Source organism: Arachis hypogaea, chromosome 19, assembly GCF_003086295.3.
Source record: "Arachis hypogaea cultivar Tifrunner chromosome 19, arahy.Tifrunner.gnm2.J5K5, whole genome shotgun sequence".
In the NCBI taxonomy this organism is placed as follows: Eukaryota; Viridiplantae; Streptophyta; class Magnoliopsida; order Fabales; family Fabaceae; genus Arachis; species Arachis hypogaea.
Window position 1 is genome coordinate 53,833,787 of NC_092054.1, and position 20,203 is coordinate 53,853,989.

General features: G+C 38.5%; 1 non-coding gene across 1 annotated transcript; it reads left to right on the top strand.

The window, feature by feature from the left end:
- Positions 1-3,762: 3,762 nt before the first annotated feature.
- LOC112781025 (small nucleolar RNA R71) lies at positions 3,763-3,870 on the top strand. The gene has a single exon (XR_003191824.1). It is a non-coding gene; the product is annotated as a small nucleolar RNA R71 (small nucleolar RNA).
- The last annotated feature ends 16,333 nt before the right edge of the window (positions 3,871-20,203 follow it).

Sequence of the window (20,203 nt, forward strand, 5' to 3'; positions counted from 1 at the left end):
CAAAAATGCAAAAGGTCTACCCTCCTACAATTTATCAGGAAAAGCATTGCTCCTACAGTTTATCAGCGGAAAAACAGCAAAGGCGCAAACTTTTTCGAAATCAAGCAAAAAATCATCAGCAAAGAACAAGCACCAACATCAAACACACCAAACAGAAATCGTCAAAGACGCAACCTTTTTTTAGAATCAAACAAAGTCATCATTCCAAAGCTTCAAATACAAAATCATTCACAGAACATGCAAAGTTCTTAAAGTATCAAGCAACAGATAGAGAAACTACAAGACACATAGTGATCAGCAAAAAGATAGAAAGATTCAAACTTTCTCAAAATAGACACAAAAATGGCGTAGAGGAAGGAAGGAAGAAGAGTCAAACCTGTGAAATAAGAAAAACTGTGAAGAAAAGCAAGGAAGCGGAAGGCAAAAACCAGAATCACCCCTTCTCCCACAAAAAAATGAGGTGAGAAAGCAAACGTCGCTAGGCGAAAATGCGAAACGGCAAACTCCAGGTAGAAGCTTCAGAAAAATAAAAAAGTTGAACGCAAGAGAATGAAAGATGAAATGTGAAGAAGTTACGAAAAGGGTGAAGGAGAGAAACTGTTTCTTGAGTACAAAATTCAAAAATAGAGAAGTTAGGGGAAACGGGGCAATTAAATGTCAATTAAATGCGGATATTAAAACCGCTTGTTTTCCCAAAAAAGCGCTAATACGAAAGCACGCGCTTGTAGAGGAAAATGTTCTACATTCAAAAGCTTGAGATCGGCTTCGCTACGAGAAGGACCGAAGTCAAGGACTCGACCTCGACAAAGAAGACCGCGCTCAAGCAGGGGCACTGTTCATACCCTGGGTCGAGCTATCCGACTTGGGATGATCGACGATGCAGCGATCGACCTGTTAAGGTCAAGCGGACCGACTTCGTTACGAAGAACTCAGCCAAATCGACAGGAGAGCCCAAAGGAGGGCCCAACTCAAGGAATACGACCCAAATCCTAAGGCAGCCCAAGCCAATTGAGATAAAGGCGGTTCCGTTGAAGATACGCTGACCTGAACTCAAAAGATAAAGATAAGATAAGAATAACTAACTTATCTTATCCGAAAGGTCACATCTCACCATTATAAATACACTGGAGCACCCAGGTATAACTCATACTCTGATTCTACATAACACCAGTTTAATACCCATGCTAACTTAAGCATCAGAGTCTCTTGCAGGTACCCCCACCCTTCAGTGACAAAGGATCAGCATCACGTCCGGTCCAAACAAGTCAGAAGCACCAGCTTCGGCCACCATTCACTAGCCGGACACATCGGTTCCGACCAGCGCAGAAGATCTCGTCCGAGATCGACCTACAGTTTCAGGCAACCCTCGGAACAGAAGGGTTCGGCCACTGGGGGTTTAAAGTGGTTATGATGTGTGAAAAGGAGGAAGTGATGGTTTGAATTTTGAGTGGGTGGGTGTAGGTGGGTGTATGAAGGTTTTGGAGGGGAATTGAAGGTGATTGGTGAAGGGTTCTTGGGAAAGGGTGATATAGGATTATGAGAAAGTAAGGTGAGTGGAGGTATGTGGGGATCCTGTGGGGTCCACAGATGCTGAGATGATCCTGTGGGGTCCACAGATCCTGAGGTGTCAAGGATTTGCATCCCTGCACCAATTAGGCATGTAAAACACCTTTGCATGCAATTCTGGCGTTTAAACGCCAAATTGATGCTTGTTCTGGGCGTTCAACGCCCAGATGTAGCATGTTTCTGGCGTTGAACGCCAGTTCTATGCTTGTTTCTGGCATTCAGCGCCAGCTCTATGCTCTGTTCTGGCGTTGAACGCCAGCCAGATGCTCCTTACTGGCGTTTAAACGCCAGTAAGTCCTTCCTCCAGGGTGTGATTTTCCTTCTGCTGTTTTTGATTCTGTTTTTAATTTTTGTAATTATTTTGTGACTCCACATGATCATGAACCTAATAAAACATGAAAGAAAAATAAAAATAAAAATAAAATTAGATAAATAAAATATGGGTTGCCTCCCAACAAGCATTTCTTTAATGTCAATAGCTTGACAGTGGGCTCTCACGGAGCCACACAGGTGATCAGGTCAATTTTATAGACTCCCAACACCAAACATAGAGTTTGGATGTGGGGATTCAACACCAAACTTAGAGTTTGGCTGAGGCCTCTCAACACCAAACTTAGAGTTTGACTGTGGGGGCTATAGTTGACTCTGTACTGAGAGAAGCTTTTCATGCTTCCTCTCCATTGTTACAGAAGGAGATTCTTGAGTTTTAAACACAAGGTTGTCCTCATTCAGTTGAAGGATCAATTCTCCTCTGTCTACATCAATCACAGCTCTTGCTGTGGCTAGGAAGGGTCTTCCAAGGATGATGGATTCATCCTCTTCCTTCCCAGTGTCTAGGATTATGAAATCAGCAGGGATGTAAAGGCCTTCAACCTTTACTAACACGTCCTCTACCTGACCATAAGCCTCTTTTCTTGAATTGTCTGCCATCTCTAATGAGATTCTAGCAGCTTGCACCTCAAAGATTCCCAGTTTCTCCATTACAGAGAGTGGCATGAGGTTTATCCCTGACCCAAGGTCATATAGAGCCTTCTCAAAGGTCATGGTGCCTATGGTACAAGGTATTAGGAACTTTCTAGGATCTTATCTCTTTTGAGGTAAAGTTTGCTAAACCCATGTATCTAGTTCACTAATGAGCAAGGGAGGTTCATCTTCCCAAGTCTCATTACCAAACAACTTGGCATTCAACTTCATGATGGCTCCTAGATATTGAGCAACTTGCTCTCTAGTTACATCTTCATCCTCTTCAGAAGGGGAATACTCATCAGGGCTCATGAATGGCATAAGGAGGTTCAATGGAATCTCTATGGTCTCTAGATGAGTTTCAGATTCCTTTGGTTCCTCAGAGGGAAATTCCTTGTTAATCACTGGACGTCCCAGTAGGTCTTCCTCCTTGGGATTCATGTCCTCCCCTTCCTCCTTGGATTCGGCCATGATGGTTATATCAATGGCCTTGCAATCTCTCTTTGGATTCTCTTCTATATTGCTTGGGAGAGTACTAGGAGGGGTTTCAGTGATCTTCTTACTCAGCTGGCCCACTTGTGCCTCCAAATTTCTAATGGAAGACCTTGTTTCATTCATGAAACTCATAGTGGCCTTAGATAGATCAGAGATTAAATTTGCTAAGCTAGATGGATTCTGCTCAGAATTCTCTATCTGTTGTTGAGTGGATGATGGAAAAGGTTTACTATTGTTAAACCTGTTTCTTCCACCATTATTAAAGCCTTGTTGAGGCTTTTGTTGATCCTTCCATGAGAGATTTGGGTGATTTCTCCATGAGGGGTTATAGGTGTTTCCATAAGGTTCACCCATATAATTTACCTCTGCTATTGCAGGGTTCTCAGGATCATAAGCTTCTTCTTCAGAAGATGCCTCTTGAGTACTGTTGGATGCAGCTTGCATTCCATTCAGACTCTGAGAAAGCATATTGGCCTGCTGAGTCAATATTTTTTTCTGGGCCAATATGGCATTCAGAGTATCAATTTCAAGAACTCCCTTCTTCTGAGGCGTCCCATTACTTACAGGATTCCTCTTAGAAGTGTACATAAACTGGTTATTAGCAACCATGTCAATGAGTTCTTGAGCTTCTGCAGGCGTTTTCTTTACGTGAATAGATCCACCTGCAGAAGTATCCAATGACATCTTAGCTAATTCAGACAGACCATCATAGAATATATCCAGGATGGTCTATTCTGAAAGCATGTCAGAAGGACACTTTTTGGTCAGTTGCTTATATCTCTCCCAAGCTTCATAGAGGGATTCACCTTCCTTCTGTCTGAAGGTTTGGACATCCACTCTAAGCTTACTAAGCTTTTGAGGAGGAAAGAACTTGGCTAAGAAAGCCTTGACCAACTTATCCCAAGAGTTCAGGCTGTCCTTGGGTTGAGAGTCCAACCATATTCTAGCTCTGTCTCTTACAGCAAAAGGGAAAAGCATGAGCCTGTAGACTTCAGGATCTACTCCATTAGTCTTAACAGTATCTCATATCTGCAAGAATTCAGTTAAGAACTGAAAGGGATCTTCAGATGGAAGTCCATGAAACTTGCAGTTTTGTTCTATCAGAGAAACTAATTGAGGTTTAAGCTCAAAATTGTTTGCTCCAATGGTAGGGATGGAGATGCTTCTTCCATGTAAATTGGAATTTGGTGCAGTAAAGTCACCAAGCATCTTCCTTGCATTATTATTATTTTTGGCTGCCATCTCCTCTTCCTTTTCGAAAATTTCTGTAAGGTTGTCTCTGGATTGTTGTAATTTAGCTGCTCTTAGTTTCCTCTTCAGAGTCTTTTCAGGTTCAGGGTCTGCTTCAACAAGAATGTTCTTGTCCTTGCTCCTGCTCATATAAAAAAGAATGGAACAGAAAATAATAATAGGGATCCTCTTTGCCTCAGTAGAGAGAGGTTCTTTTGTGTGAGTAGAAGAAGAAAGGGAATAAGAGTGAAGAAGAATGGATAATCCAAACACAAGGGTGAGGATAGGAGCAGAGATATGAGGTGAGGAGAAGTGTTAGTAGATGAATAAATAAATAGAAGGAGATGAGGGAGAGGAAATTTCGAAAATTAATTTTTGAAAAGAAGTTGATGATTTTCGAAAATTAAAGGAGAATTAAAATTAAAATTAAAATTTAAACAATTAATTAACTAAAAAGAATTTTTGAAAAAGAGGGAGGTATTTTCGAAAATTAGAGAGGGAAGAGTAGTTAGGTGGTTTTGAAAAAGATAAGAAACAAATAAAAAGTCAATTAGTTAGTTGAAAAATTTTTGAAAATTAATTTTTTAAAAGATAAGAAGATAAGAGTTAGAAAAGATATTTGAAAAATATGAAAAGTTATGATTAAAAAGATATGATTTTGAAAAAGATAAGATAAAAAGATATTTTTGAAAAAATATGATTGAAATTAGTTTTGAACAAGATTTGATTTTTAAAATCACAATTAATGACTTGATTCACAAGAAATCACAAGATATGATTTTAGAACTTAAAGTTTGAATCTTTCTTAACAAGTAAGTAACAAACTTGAAATTTTTGAATCAAAACATTAATTGTTGATGATATTTTCGAAAATATGATATAAAATTAAGAAAAAGATTTTTGAAAAATATTTTTAAAATTTTCGAAAATAAATAAGAAAAATGAAAAAGATATGATTTTTGAAAAAGATTTTGAAAAAGATAAGATTTTTAAATTGAAAATTTGATTTGACTCATAAGAAACAACTAAATTTTAAAAAGTTTTGAAAAAGTCAACTCAAATTTTTGAATTTATGAGAAGAAAAAGGGGAAGATATTTTTTTGATTTTTGAATTTTTAATGATGAAAGAGAAAAACATCAAAAAGACTCAATGCATGAAAATTTTGGATCAAAACATGTGATGCATGCAAGAACACTATGAATGTCAAGATGAACACCAAGAACACTTTGAATGTCAAGATGAACCCCAAGAACTTATTTTTGAAAGATTTTCAAGAGAAGAAAACATGCAAGACACCAAACTTAAAAATTTTTAATGCTTAGACAATATGAATGCAAGAATGCATATGAAAAACAAGAAAAGACACAAAACAAGAAAATATGAAGATCAAACAAAAAGACTGGCCAAGAACAACTTGAAGATCATGAAGTATGAATGCATGAATTTTCGAAAAATGCATAAATTTTTAGAGAAAAAAAATGCAATTGACACCAAACTTAAAAATTGACTCTAGACTCAAACAAGAAATACAAAATATTTTTGGTTTTTATGATTTTATGATTTTTTTTTGTATTTTCTTTTAATTTTTTTTCGAAAAACATATAGGAAAAAGAAAATAAGAAATTCAAAATTTTTAATAAGAATCCCAAGAATCTTTCAATGTTGGCCTAAAGCTCCAATCCAAGGGTTGGGCATGGCTTAATAGCCAGCCAGCTTTAGGATATAAATCAGGCATGCAACAGCTGATATTCCAATTAACTTGCCTCTATGCTGATGGTTGGAAGCCACAGTCCAAAAGAATTAGACATGACTTTACAGCCAGCCAGGCTTCAACATGCTTCATGAAACACTAGAATTTATTCTTAAAAATTTAGAATAATTTTCGAAAACAGATGAGAAATTTTTGAAGGATTTTTGAAAAATTTTTGAAAATAAAACAAAAATAAAATTACCTAATCTGAGCAACAAGATGGACAGTCAGTTGTCCAAACTCAAACAATCCCTGGCAACGGCGCCAAAAACTTGGTGCACGAAATTGTGATCCCTGGTAATGGCTCCAAAAACTTGGTGTTCTAATCTTAATTCAGAATTTGTCACAATTTCGATACAACTAACCAGCAAGTGCACTGGGTCGTCCAAGTAATAAAACCTTACGTGAGTAAGGGTCGATCCCACGGAGATTGTTGGTATGAAGTAAGCTATGGTAATCTTGTAAATCTCAGTCAGGCGGATATTAAATGGTTATGGAGTTTTCGAATAATAATAGTAAATAAAACATAAAATAGGATAGGGATACTTATGTAATTCATTGGTGAGAGTTTCAGATAAGTGTATAGAGATGCTTTCGTTCCTCTGAACCTCTGCTTTCCTGCTGTCTTCATCCAATCAGTCCTACTCCTTTCTATGGCAAGCTTTATATAGGGCATCACCGTTGTCAATGGCTACATCCCATCCTCTCTATGAAAAAGGTCCAAATGCTCTGTCACGGCACGGCTAATCATCTGGAGGTTCTCGATCATACTGGAATAGGATTCACCCTCCTTTTGCGTCTGTCACTACGCCCAGCACTCGTGAGTTTGAAGTTCGTCACAACCATCCCTTCCCAGATCCTACTCGGAATACCACAGACAAGGTTTAGACTTTACGGATCTCAGGAATGGCCATCCATGGGTTCTAACTTATACCACGAAGATTCTGATTAAGGAATCCAAGAGATACTCATTCAATCTAAGGTAGAACGGAAGTGGTTGTCAGGCACGTGTTCATAGGGAATGATGATGACTGTCACGATCATCACATTCATGTTGAAGTGCGAATGGATATCTTAGAAGCGGAATAAGTTAAATTGAATAGAAAAACAGTAGTACTTTGTATTAATTCATGAGGAACAGCAGAGCTCCACACCTTAATCTTTGGAGTGCAGAAACTCTACCGTTGAAAATACATAAGTGATGAAGGTTCAGGCATGACCGAATGGCCAGCCCCCCAACATGATCAATATGATCTGAAGATGTAAATACGATAGTAACAAGTCCTATTTATACTAAACTAGTTACTAGGGTTTACAGAAATAAGTAATTGATGCAGAAATCCACTTCCGGGGCCCACTTGGTGTGTGCTTGGGCTGAGCTTGAAGTTTACACGTGCAGAGGCCTCTTTTGGAGTTGAACGCCAAGTTGTAACGTGTTTTTCGCGTTCAACTCTGGTTTGTGACGTGTTTCTGGCGTTTAACTCCAGACTGCAGCGTAGAACTGGCGTTCAACGTCCTTTTGTGTTGTCTAAACTTGGGCAAAGTATGGACTATTATATATTCCTGGAAAACCCTGGATGTCTACTTTCCAACGCCGTTGAGAGCGCGCCATTTGGAGTTCTGTAGCTCCAGAAAATCCACTTTGAGTGCAGGGAGGTCAGAATCCAACAGCATCAGCAGTCCTTCTTCAACTTCTGAATCTGATTTTTGCTCAAGTCCCTCAATTTCAGCCAGAAAATACCTGAAATCATAGAAAAACACACAAACTCATAGTAAAGTCTAGAAATGTGAATTTAACATAAAAACTAATAAAAACATCCCTAAAACTAACTAGATCCTACTAAAAACATACTAAAAACAATGCCAAAAAGCGTATAAATTATCCGCTCATCAACCTTGTTTTAGTCATGAAACTTTGAGTGGTGTTAATTAGATCAGAGACTATGGTTGCTAAGTCAGAGTGGCTCTGCTTAGAATTCTCTGTCTGTTGCTGAGAAGATGATGAAAAAGGTTTGCTATTGCTAAACCTATTTCTTCCACCATTACTACTGTTGAAGCCTTGTTGAGGCCTTTGTTGGTCCTTCCATGAGAGATTTGGATGATTTCTCCATGAAAAATTATAGGTGTTTCCATAGGGTTCTCCCATGTAATTCACCTCTTCCATTGCTAGATTCTTAGGGGTCATATGCTTCTTCTTTAGATGAAGCTTCTTTGGTACTGCCTATTGCTACTTGCATGCCAGACAGACTCTGAGAAATTATATTAATTTGCTGAGTCAATATTTTGTTTTGAGCCAATATGGCATTTAGAGTATCAATCTCAAGAACTCCTTTCTTCTGATTCGTCCCATTATTCACAGGATTCCTTTCAAAAGTGTACATGAATTGGTTATTTGCAAAAATTTTAATGAGTTCCTGAGCTTCTGCAGGCGTCTTCTTCAGATGAAGAGATCCTCCAGCAGAGCTGTCCAATGACATCTTGGACAGTTCAGACAAACCATCATAGAAGATACCTATGATGCTCCATTCTGAAAGCATGTCAGAATGACACCTTCTGATCAATTGCTTGTATCTTTCCCAAGCTTCATAGAGGGATTCACCTTCCTTCTGTCTGAAGGTCTGGACTTCCACTCTAAGCTTACTCAATTTTTGAGGTGGAAAAAATTTGGCCAGAAAAGCATTGACCAGCTTTTTTCAAGAGTTCAGGCTTTCCTTAGGTTGTGAATCCAACCATGTTCTAGCTCTGTCTCTTACAGCAAAGGGAAAAAGCATAAGCCTGTAGACCTCGAGATCAACCCCATTGGTCTTGACAGTGTCACAGATTTGTAAGAATTCAACCAGGAACTGATGAGGATCTTCCAATGGAAATCCATGAAACTTGCAATTCTGTTGCATTAGAGAAACTAATTGAGGCTTAAGCTCAAAGTTGTTTTCTCCAATGGCAGGGATTGAGATGCTTCTCCCATAGAAGTCGGGAGTAGGTGCAGTAAAGTCACCAAGCACCTTCCTTGCATTGTTGGCATTGTTGTTGTTTTCGGCTGCCATGGCTTCTTCTTGTTTAAAAATTTCTGTTAGGTCCTCTCCAGAGAGTTGTGCTTTAGCTTCTCTTAGCTTTATCTTCAAGGTCCTTTCAGGTTCAGGATCAGCTTCAACAAGAATGCCTTTGTCCTTGCTCCTGCTCATATGAAAGAGAAGATAACATAAAAGTATGGAATCCTCTATGTTACAGTATAGAGATTCCTTGAGATGTCAGAGAAAAAGAAGAATAGAAGGAGGAGGTAGAGAGGGGAGAATTCGAACTTAGAAAGAGAGAGAGTCCGAATTACTGATAGTGGAGGAGTGTTAGTCCTTAAATAGGAGGATTAGAGAAGAGGGGAAGAATTTTTGAAATTAAATTTAAAAATATTTTGAAATAATTAAAAGAAATTTTGAAAAAATTGATTAATGATTTTCGAAAATTAAAATTTAGAAAGTAGTTAAGTGATTTTGAAAAAGTTTTTGAAATTAGAAATAAAAAAGATATGATTGAAAATCATTTTTGAAAAAGATGTGATTGAGAAGATATGATTGACAAACAATTAAAAAAATTTGATTTTCAAAATTAATGTCTTGGCTAGCAAGGAATTTAAAAGATATGATTCTTAAATTCAAAATTTGATCCTTTCTTAATAGGCAAGTAACTACTTGAAAATTTTGAATTAAATCATTAATTGTAGCAAGGATTTTCAAAAATATTTAAAAAATAAAAAAAATTAGAAAGGAATTGATTTTGAAAAGATATGATTTGAAAAAGATTTGATTTTGAAAAAGTATGAAAATTTGAAAAAGATTTGAATTAAAAACAAAATCTTCTCTCTTGTGCCATCCTGGCGTTAAACGCCCAGAATGGTATCCATTCTGGCGTTTAACGCCCAAAATACTACCTTTTTGGGCATTTAACGCCCAGCCAGGTACCCTGGCTGGTGTTTAAACGCCAGTTTTCCTTCCTTACTGGGTGTTTTGAACGCCCAGCTTTTTCTGTGTAATTCCTCTGCTGCATGTTCTGAATCTTCAATTCTCTGTATTATTGACTTGAAAAGACATAATTTTGAAAATTTTTTTGAATTTTTAATGATGAGAAACAACAAAATGAAACTAATCATGGAAAACTAAGATCAAATAAACAATGCATGCAAGACACCAAACTTAGAAATTTTCATATTAGAAACACTAACAAATTGAGAATGCATATGAGAAACAACTAAACACACAAAACAAGAGAATTTAAAGATCAGAGCAAGGAAATTATCAAGAACAACTTGAAGATTAATGAAGAACATAATTCATACATTCGAAAAATGCAGGGAATTAAATAAAACATGCAGGACACCAAACTTAAAAATGGACACTAGACTTAAACAAGAAACACAAATTATTTTTTATTTTTGTGATTTTAAAATTTTTTTGTAATTTTTCGAAAATTAATTGGAAGAAGAGAAACTAAGGAATTCAAAATTTTTAATGAGAATTCCAGGAATCATGCAATGTTAGTCTAAAACTCCGGTCCAGGAATTAGACATGGCTTACTAGCCAGCCAAGCTTTCAATGAAAGCTTCGGTCCAAAACACTAAACATGGCAAATGGCCAGCCAAGCTTTAGCAGATCATTACTTTCAATAGCAAAATTGATAGAAATCAACAAGCTCTTGTGATGATAAGTTGAAACCTCGTTCCAAAAGTTTAGACATGGTTTCACAACCAGCCAGACTTCAACAAATCATCATGAAACTCTAGAATTCATTCTTAAAAACTCTGAAGAACAGAATAGAAATATTATTTTTTTCTTTTTCTTTTTCGAAAATAAAAAGTAAAAAGCTTAAACATAAAATAAAAGTACCTAATCTGAGCAACAAGATGAACCGTCAGTTCTCCAAACTCGAACAATCCCCGGAAACGGCGCCAAAAACTTGGTGCACGAAATTGTGATCATCAATGGCGCCAACAACTTGGTACGCACAATTGTAATCTCAACTCTTTGTCACAACTCCGCACAACTAACTAGCAAATGTACTGGATCGTCCAAGGAATTAAAGCAAGCTATGGTCATCTTGTAAATCTCAGTCAGACGGATTCAAATGGTTATGGAAAATTGATAATTAAAAGACGAATAAAATATAAAATAAGATAGAGATACTTATGTAATTCATTGGTGAGAATTTCAGATAAGCGTATGAAGATGCTTTGTTCCTCCTGAACTTCTGCTTTCTGGTGCACGAAATCGTGATTGTTCGTTCCCCGGCAACGGCGCGAAAAACTCAGTACGCACGTTCATAATCTCAAATTCTTTGTCACAACTCCGATACAGCTAACCAGCAAGTGCACTGGGTCGTCCAAGTAATAAACCTTACGTGAGTAAGGGTCGATCCCACGGAGATTGTCGGCTTGAAGCAAGCTATGGTCATCTTGCAAATCTCAGTCAGGAAGATTCAAATGGTTATGGGATTTTGATAATTTAAATATAAATAACAGAAAATAAGATAGAGATACTTATGTAATTCATTGGTGAGAATTTCAGATAAGTGTATGGAGATGCTTTGTTCCTTCTGAACCTCTGCTTTCCTACTGCCTTCATCCAATCATTCGTACTCCTTTCCATGGCAAGCTGTATGTTGGGCATCATCATTGTCAATGGCTACTTCCCGTTCTCTCAGTGAAAATGGTCCAAATGCACTGTCACCGCACGGCTAATCATCTGTCGGTTCTCGATCATGTTGGAATAGGATCCAGTGATCCTTTTGTGTTAGTCACTATGACCAACACTCGCGAGTTTGAAGCTCGTCACAGTCATCCCTTCCCAGATCCTACTCGGAATACCACAGACAAGGTTTAGACTTTTCGGATCTCAAGAATGGCCGCCAATAATTCTAGCTTATACCACGAAGACTCCGATCTTTCGGAATGGAGGCTAAGAGATAAATGCTCAATGCAAGGTAGAACGGAAGTGGTTGTCAGGCACGCGTTCATAGGTTGAGAATAGTGATGAGTGTCACGGATCATCATATTCATCATGGTTGAAGTGCAAGCGAATATCTTAGAATAGGAATAAGCTTGAATTGAATAAGAAAACAATAGTACTTTGCATTAATTCATGAAGAACAGCAGAGCTCCACACCTTAATCTATGGTGTGTAGAAACTCTACCATTGAAAATACATAAGTGATGAAGGTCTAGGCATGGCCGAATGGCCAGCCCCCTAAACGTGATCTCTGAACATAAAATTATTCAAAGACTAACCAGAGATATCAAATAAATCACTAAAAGTAGTTTTTATACTAAACTAGTAGCTAGGGTTACATAAGATATGTAAATGATGTAGAAATCCACTTCCGGGCCCATTTGGTGTGTGCTTGGGCTGAGCATTGATCTTTCATGTGTAGAGACTCTTTTTGGAGTTAAATGCCAGCTTGTAGCATGTTTCTGGCATTTAACTCTGATTTGCAACCTGTTTCTGGCGTTTAACTCCAGAATAGGGCAGGAAGTTGGCGTTTGAACGCCAGTTTGCGTCGTCAAAAATTGGGTTTCTGTAGCTCCAGAAAATCTATTTCGAGTGCAGGGAGGTCAGAATCCAACAGCATCTACAGTCCTTTTTCAGCCTCTGAATCAGATTTTTGCTCAAGTCCCTCAATTTCAGCCAGAAAATACCTGAAATCACAGAAAAATACACAAACTCATAGTAAATTCCAGAAATGTGAATTTTGCATAAAAACTAAAAAAAACATAGTAAAAACTAACTAAATTATACTAAAAACTAGTAGAAAACAATGCCAAAAAGCGTATAAATTATCCGCTCATCACAACACCAAACTTAAATAGTTGGTTGTCCCCAAGCAACTGAAAATCAAATAGGATAAAAAGAAGAGAATATACTATAAATTCCAAAATATCAATGAAACTTAGCTCCAATTAGATGAGCGGGACTAGTAGTTTTTTGCCTCTGAATAGTTTTGGCATCTCACTTTATCCTTTGAAGTTCAGCATGATTGGCATCTATAGGAACTCAGAATTTAGATAGTGTTATTGATTCTCCTAGTTCAGTATGTTGATTCTTGAATACAGCTACTTTATGAGTCTTGGACGTGGCCCTATGCACTTTGTTTTCCAGTATTACCACCGGATACATAAATGCCACAGACACATAACTAGGTGAACCTTTTCAGATTGTGACTCAGCTTTGCTAGAGTCCCCAATTAGAGGTGTCCAGGGTTCTTAAGCACACTCTTTTTTTGCTTTGGACCATGACTTTAACCGCTCAGTCTTAAGCTTTTCACTTGACACCTTCACGCCACAAGCACATGGTTAGGGACAGCTTGGTTTAGCCGCTTAGGCCTGGATTTTATTCCAGTGGGCCCTCCTATCCATTAATGCTCAAAGCCTTGGATCCTTTTTATTTTACCCTTGCCTTTTGGTTTAAAGGGTTACTAGCTTTTTGCTCTTGCCTTTTGCTTTTTCTTCTTTTTTTTTTGTTTTTGCCATTTTTTTTCGCAAGCCTTATTATTCACTGCTTTTTCTTGCTTCAAGAATCAATTTTATGATTTTTCAGATTATCAATAACATTTCTCCTTTTTCATTATTCTTTCAAGAGCCAACAATTTTAACATTCATAAACAACAAATTCAAAAATATGCATTGTTCAAGCATTCATTCAGAAAAACAAAAAGTATTATCACCACATCAAAGTAATTAATCTGTTTTAAAATTTGAAATTCATGTACTTCTTTTTCTTTTTGCAATTAAAAACACTTTTTATTTAAGAAAGGTGATGGATTCATAGGACATTCATAACTTTAAGGCATAGACACTTAGACACTAATGATCATGTAATAAGACACAAACATAAATAAAACATAAAGCATAGGAAATGAAAAACAGAAAAATAAAGAACTAGGAAATTAAAGAACGGGTCCACCTTAGTGATGGCGGCTTGTTCTTCCTCTTGAAGATCTTATGGAGTGCTTGAGCTCCTCAATGTCTCTTCCTTGCCTTTGTTGCTCCTCCCTCATGGTTCTTTGGTCTTTTTTAATTTCATTGAGGAGGATAGAATGCTCTTGGTGCTCCACCCTTAGTTGTCCAATATTGGAATTTAATTCTCCTAGGGAGGTGTTGATTTGCTCCCAATAATTTTGTGGAGGAAAATGCATCCCTTGAGGTATCTCAGGGATTTCATGATGAGGAATTTCCTCATGCTCTTGTCCATGAGTGGGATCTCTTTTTTGCTCCATCCTTTTCTTAGTGATGGGCTTGTCCTCATCAATGAGGATGTCTTCCTCTATGTCAATTCCAGCTGAATTTCAGAGGTGACAAATGAGATGAGGGAAGGCTAACCTTGCTAAAGTAGAGGACTTGTCCACTACCTTGTAGAGTTCTTGGGATATAACCTCATGAATGTCTACTTCCTCTCCAATCATGATGCTATGGATCATGATAGCTCAATCTATAGTAACTTCAGACTGGTTACTAGTGGCTATGATTGAGTGTTGGATGAACTCCAACCATCCCCTAGCCACGGGCTTGAGGTCATGCCTTCTTAGTTGAACCGGCTTCCCTCTTGAATCTCTCTTCCATTGAGCACCCTCTTCACAGATGTCTATGAGGACTTGGTCCAACCTTTGATCAAAGTTGACCCTTCTAGTGTAGGGGTGTGCATCTCCTTGCATCATGGGCAAGTTGAATGCTAACCTTACATTTTCCGGACTGAAATCTAAGTATTTTCCCCGAACCATTGTGAGCCAGTTCTTAGGGTCCGGGTTCACACTTTGATCATGGTTCTTGGTGATCCATGCATTGGCATATAACTCTTGAACCATTAAGATTTTGACTTGTTGAATGGGGTTGGTGAGAATTTTCCAACCTCTTCTTCGAATCTCATGTCGGATCTCCGGATATTCACCCTTTTTGAGCTTGAAAGGGACCTCGGTGATCACCTTCTTCTTGGCCACAACTTCATAGAAGTGGTCTTGATGCACCCTTGAGATGAATCTCTCCATCTCCTTTCCATGGCAAGCTTTATGTAAGGGCATCACAATTGTCAATGGCTACATCCCATCCTCTCTGTGAAAATGGTCCAAATGCTCTGTCACGGCATGGCTAATCATCTGGAGGTTCTCGATCATACTGGAATAGGATTTACTATCCTTTTGCGTCTGTCACTACGCCCAGCACTCGCGAGTTTGAAGTTCGTCACAGCCATCCCTTCCCAGATCCTACTAGGAATACTATAGACAAGGTTTAGACTTTCCAGATCTCAGGAATGGCCATCCATGGGTTCTAACTTAAACCACGAAGATACTAATAACTCGGACTCGGTCCCCTGTATTAGATATCTAAGAGATACTCATTCTAGCTTGATTGCATGTAGAACGGAAGTGTTTGTCAGGCACGCATTCATAAGTGAGAATGATGATGAGCATCACATAATCATCACATTCATCATGTTCTTGGGTGCGAATGGATATCTTAGAAGCGGAATAAGTTGAATTGAATAGAAAACAGTAGTACTTTGCATTAATTCATGAGGAACAGCAGAGCTCCACACCTTAATCTATGGAGTGTAGAACCTCTACCGTTGAAAATACATAAGTGAAGAAGGTCCAGGCATGGCCGAATGGCCAGCCCCCATGATCTAAGAACTAAACGTCCCAAGATGCCTAATACAATAGTAAAAGGTCCTATTTATACTAAACTAGCTACTAGGGTTTACAGAAGTAAGTAATTGATGCATAAATCCACTTCTGGGGCCCACTTGGTGTGTGCTTGGGCTGAGCTTGAAGTTTACAAGTGGAGAGGTCATTCTTGGAGTTGAACGCCAGCTTGTAACGTGTTTCTGGCATTCAACTCTGGCTTGTGACGTGTTTCTGGCGTTTAACTCCAGACTGCAGCGTAGAACTAGCATTCAACGCCCTTTTGCGTCCTCTAAACTCGGCCAAAGTATAGACTATTATATATGGCTGGAAAGCCCTGGATGTCTACCTTCAAACGCAATTTAAAGCGCGCCATTTTGAGTTATGTAGTTTCATAAAATCCGCTGAGTGTAGGGAGGTCAGAATCCAACAGCATCAGCAGTCCTTCTTCTACCTCTGAATCTGATTTCTGCTCAAGTCCCTCAATTTCAGCCAGAAAATACCTGAAATCACAGAAAAACACACAAACTCATAGTAAAGTCCAGAAATGTGAATTTAACATAAAAACTAATAAAAACATCCCTAAAAGTAACTAGATCCTACTAAAAACATACTAAAAACAATGCCAAAAAGCATATAAATTATCTGCTCATCACAACACCAAACTTAAATTGTTGCTTGTCCCCAAGCAACTAAAAATCAAATAGGATAAAAAGAAAAGAATATACTATAAATTCCAAACTATCAATGAAACATAGCTCCAATCAGATGAGCGGGACTTGTAACTTTTTGCCTCTTGAATAGTTTTGGCATCTCACTTTATCCATTGAGGTTCAGAATGATTGGAATCTATAGAGTTCAGATAGTGTTATTGATTCTCCTAGTTCAGTATGTTGATTCTTGAACACAGCTACTTTATGAGTCTTGGCCGTAGCCCTAAGCACTTTGTTTTCCAGTATTACCACCGGATACATAAATGCCATAGACACATAATTGGGTGAACCTTTTCAGATTGTGACTCAGCTTTGCTAAAGTCCCCAATTAGAGGTGTCCAGGATTCTTAAGCACACTCTTCTTTTGCTTTGGACCTTGACTTTAACCGCTCAGTCTCAAGTTTTCACTTGACACCTTCACGCCACAAGCACATGGTTAGGGACAGCTTGGTTTAGCCGCTTAGGCCGGGATTTTATTCCTTTAGGCCCTCCTATCCACTAATTCTCAAAGCCTTGGGATCCTTTTTATCTACCCTTGCCTTTTGGTTTTAAGGGTTATTGGCTTTTTGCTCTTGCCTTTTGGTTTTAAAAGCTTTTGGCTTTTTCTGCTTGCTTTTTCTTTTTCTATTTTTTTTTTCGCCTTTTTTTTCTGCAAGCTTTGTATTCACTGCTTTTTCTTGCTTCAAGAATCATTTTTATGATTTTTCAGATTATCAAATAACATGTCTCCTTGTCATCATTCTTTCAAGAGCCAACATATTTAACATTCATAAACAACAACTTCAAAAGACATATGCACTGTTCAAGCATACATTCAGAAAACAAAAAGTATTGTCACCACATCAATATAATTAAGCTAAGTTCAAGGATAAATTCGAAACTCATGTACTTCTTGTTCTTTTGAATTAAAAACATTTTTCTTTTAAGAGAGGTGATGGATTCATATTCACTACTTTAAGGCAAAGTTGCTAAATACTAATGATCATGTAATAAGACACTAACATAGATACGCACTTAACATAGAGAAAACGAAAAACAAAAAATTTGAGAACAAGGAATGAGTCCACCTTAGTGATAGTGGCATTTCCTTCTTGAGGAACCAATGATGTCCTTGAGCTTTTCTATGTCTCTTCCTTGTCTTTGTTGCTCCTCCCTCATATTGATATTCTCTAATTTCATGGAGGATGATGGAGTGCTCTTGGTGCTCCTATCCTTAGTTGCTCACAATAATTGTGTGGAGGAAAATGTATCCCCTGAGGTATCTCAGGGATCTCTTGATTTGCAGTCAAAATGTTCTACCACTGAGCTATAGACCCTTGAGATGAATCTCTCCATCTCCCATGACTCGGAGGTGAAAGCTTTTGTCTTCCCTTTCCCTTTTCTAGAGGTTTCTCCGGTCTTAGGTGCCATCAATGGTAATGAAAAAACAAAAAGCTTATGCTTTTACCACACCAAACTTAGAATGTTGCTTGCCCTCGAGCAAAAGAAGAAAGAATAGAAGAAGAAGAAGAAGAGATGAAGGTGAGTTGATGTTTTGAATTTGTGTGGGTGGGTGTAGGTGGGTTGTATGATGGTTTTAGGGGAGTAATGGATGTGAGTGGTGAATGGAAAACAGAAGCGATGACTGTGAATGGAAAGAGAGAGGGTGATATAGGATTATGAGGAGGTAAGGTGGGGATCCTGTGGGGTCCACAGATCCTGAGATGATCCTGTGAGGTTCACAGATCCTGACGTGTCAAGGATTTACATCCCTGCACCAATTAGGCATGTAAAATGCCTTTGCATGCAATTCTGGCGTTTAAACGCTGAATTGATGCTTGTTCTGGGCGTTCAGCTCCCAGACGCAGCATGTTTCTGGCGTTGAACGCCAGTTCTATGCTTGTTTATGGCGTTCAGCGCCAGCTTTCCTCAGTGTGCATTTCTGGCGTCTGAACGCCAGGATGCTGCTTGTTTTGGGCGTTCAACGCCAGATTCATGCTCTGCTCTGGCGTTGAACGCCAGCTAGCTGCTCCTTACTGGCGTTTAAACGCCAGTAAGATCCTCCTCCAGGGTGTGATTTTTCTTCTGTTGTTTTTGATTCCGTTTTTAATTTTTTAATTTATTTTGTGACTCCACATGATCATGAATCTAATAAAACATGAAATAACAATAAAAATAAAAGTAAAATTAGATAAATAAAAATTGGGTTGCCTCCCAACAAGCGCTTCTTTAATGTCAATAGCTTGACAGTGGGCTCTCATAGAGCCTCACAGATGTTCAGAGCATTGTTGAGACTTTCCAACACCAAACTTAGAGTTTGGATATGGGAGTTGAACACCAAACTTAGAGTTTGGTTGTGGCCTCCCAACACCAAACTTAGAGTTTGACTGTGGGGGCTCTAGTTGATTCTGCAGTGGGAGAAGCTTACTGTGCCTCTTTTCTATGTTTACAGAAGGGTAACCTTGAGTTGTAAACACAAGGGAGTCCCCATTCAATTGAAGGACTAATTCACCTCTGTTAACATCTATCACAGCTCTTGCTGTGACTAGGAAAGGTCTTCCAAGGATGATGGATTCATCCTCATCCTTCCCAGTATCTAGGATTATGAAATCAGCAGGGATGTAAAGGCCTTCAACCTTTACTAACATGTCCTCTACTTGTCCATAAGCCTGTTTTCTAGAATTGTCTGCCATCTCTAATGAGATTCTAGCAGCTTGCACCTCAAAGATTCCCAGTTTCTCCATTACAGAGAGTGGCATGAGGTTTATTCCTGACCCAAGGTCACAAAGAGCCTTCTCAAAGGTCATGGGGCCTATGGTACAAGGTATTAAGAACTTTTCAAGGTCCTATTTCTTCTGAGGAAATGTCAGTTGATCCAGATCACTCAGTTCATTGATGAGCAAGGGAGGTTCATCTTCCCAAGTCTCATTACCAAATAAATTGGCATTCAGCTTCATGATTGCACCAAGGAACTTGGCAACTTGCTCTTCAGTAACATCCTCATTCTCTTCAGAAGAAGAATACTCATCAGAGCTCATGAAGGGCGTAAGGATGTTCAATGGAATCTCTATGGTCTCTAGATGAGCCCCAGAGTCCTTTGGTTCCTCATAGGGAAACTCCTTATTGATCACTGGACGTCCCAGGAGGTCTTCCTCACTGGGATTCATGTCCTCCCCTTCCTCCTTGGATTCGGCCATGATGGTTATATCAATGGCCTAGCACTCTCCTTTTGGGTTTTCTTCTGTATTGCTTGGGAGAGTACTAGGAGGGATTTCAGTGATCCTTTTACTCAGCTGGCCCACTTGTGTTTCCAAATTTCTAATGGAGGACCTTGTTTCATTCATGAAACTCACAGTGGCTTTAGATAGATCATAGACTAAGTTTGCTAAATTAGAGGTATTTTGTTCAGAGTTCTCTGTCTGTTGCTGAGTGGATGATGGAAAAGGCTTGCTATAGCTAAACCTGTTTCTTCCACCATTATTAAAGCCTTGTTGAGGCTTTTGTTCATCCTTACATGAGAGATTTGGGTGATTTCTCTATGAGGGATTATAGGTGTTTCCATATGGTTCACCCATGTAATTCACCTCTGCTATTGCAGGGTTTTCAGGATCATAAGCTTCTTCTTCAGCAGATGCCTCTTGAGTATTGTTGGATGCAGCTTGCATTCCATTCAGACTCTGAGAAATCATATTGACTTGCTGAGTCAATATTTTATTCTGAGGCATCCCATTACTCACAGGATTCCTCTCAGAAGTGTACATGAACAGGTTATTAGCAACCATGTCAATAAGTTCTTGAGCTTCTGCAGGCGTTTTCTTTAGGTGAATGGATCAACCTGCAGAAGTATCCAAT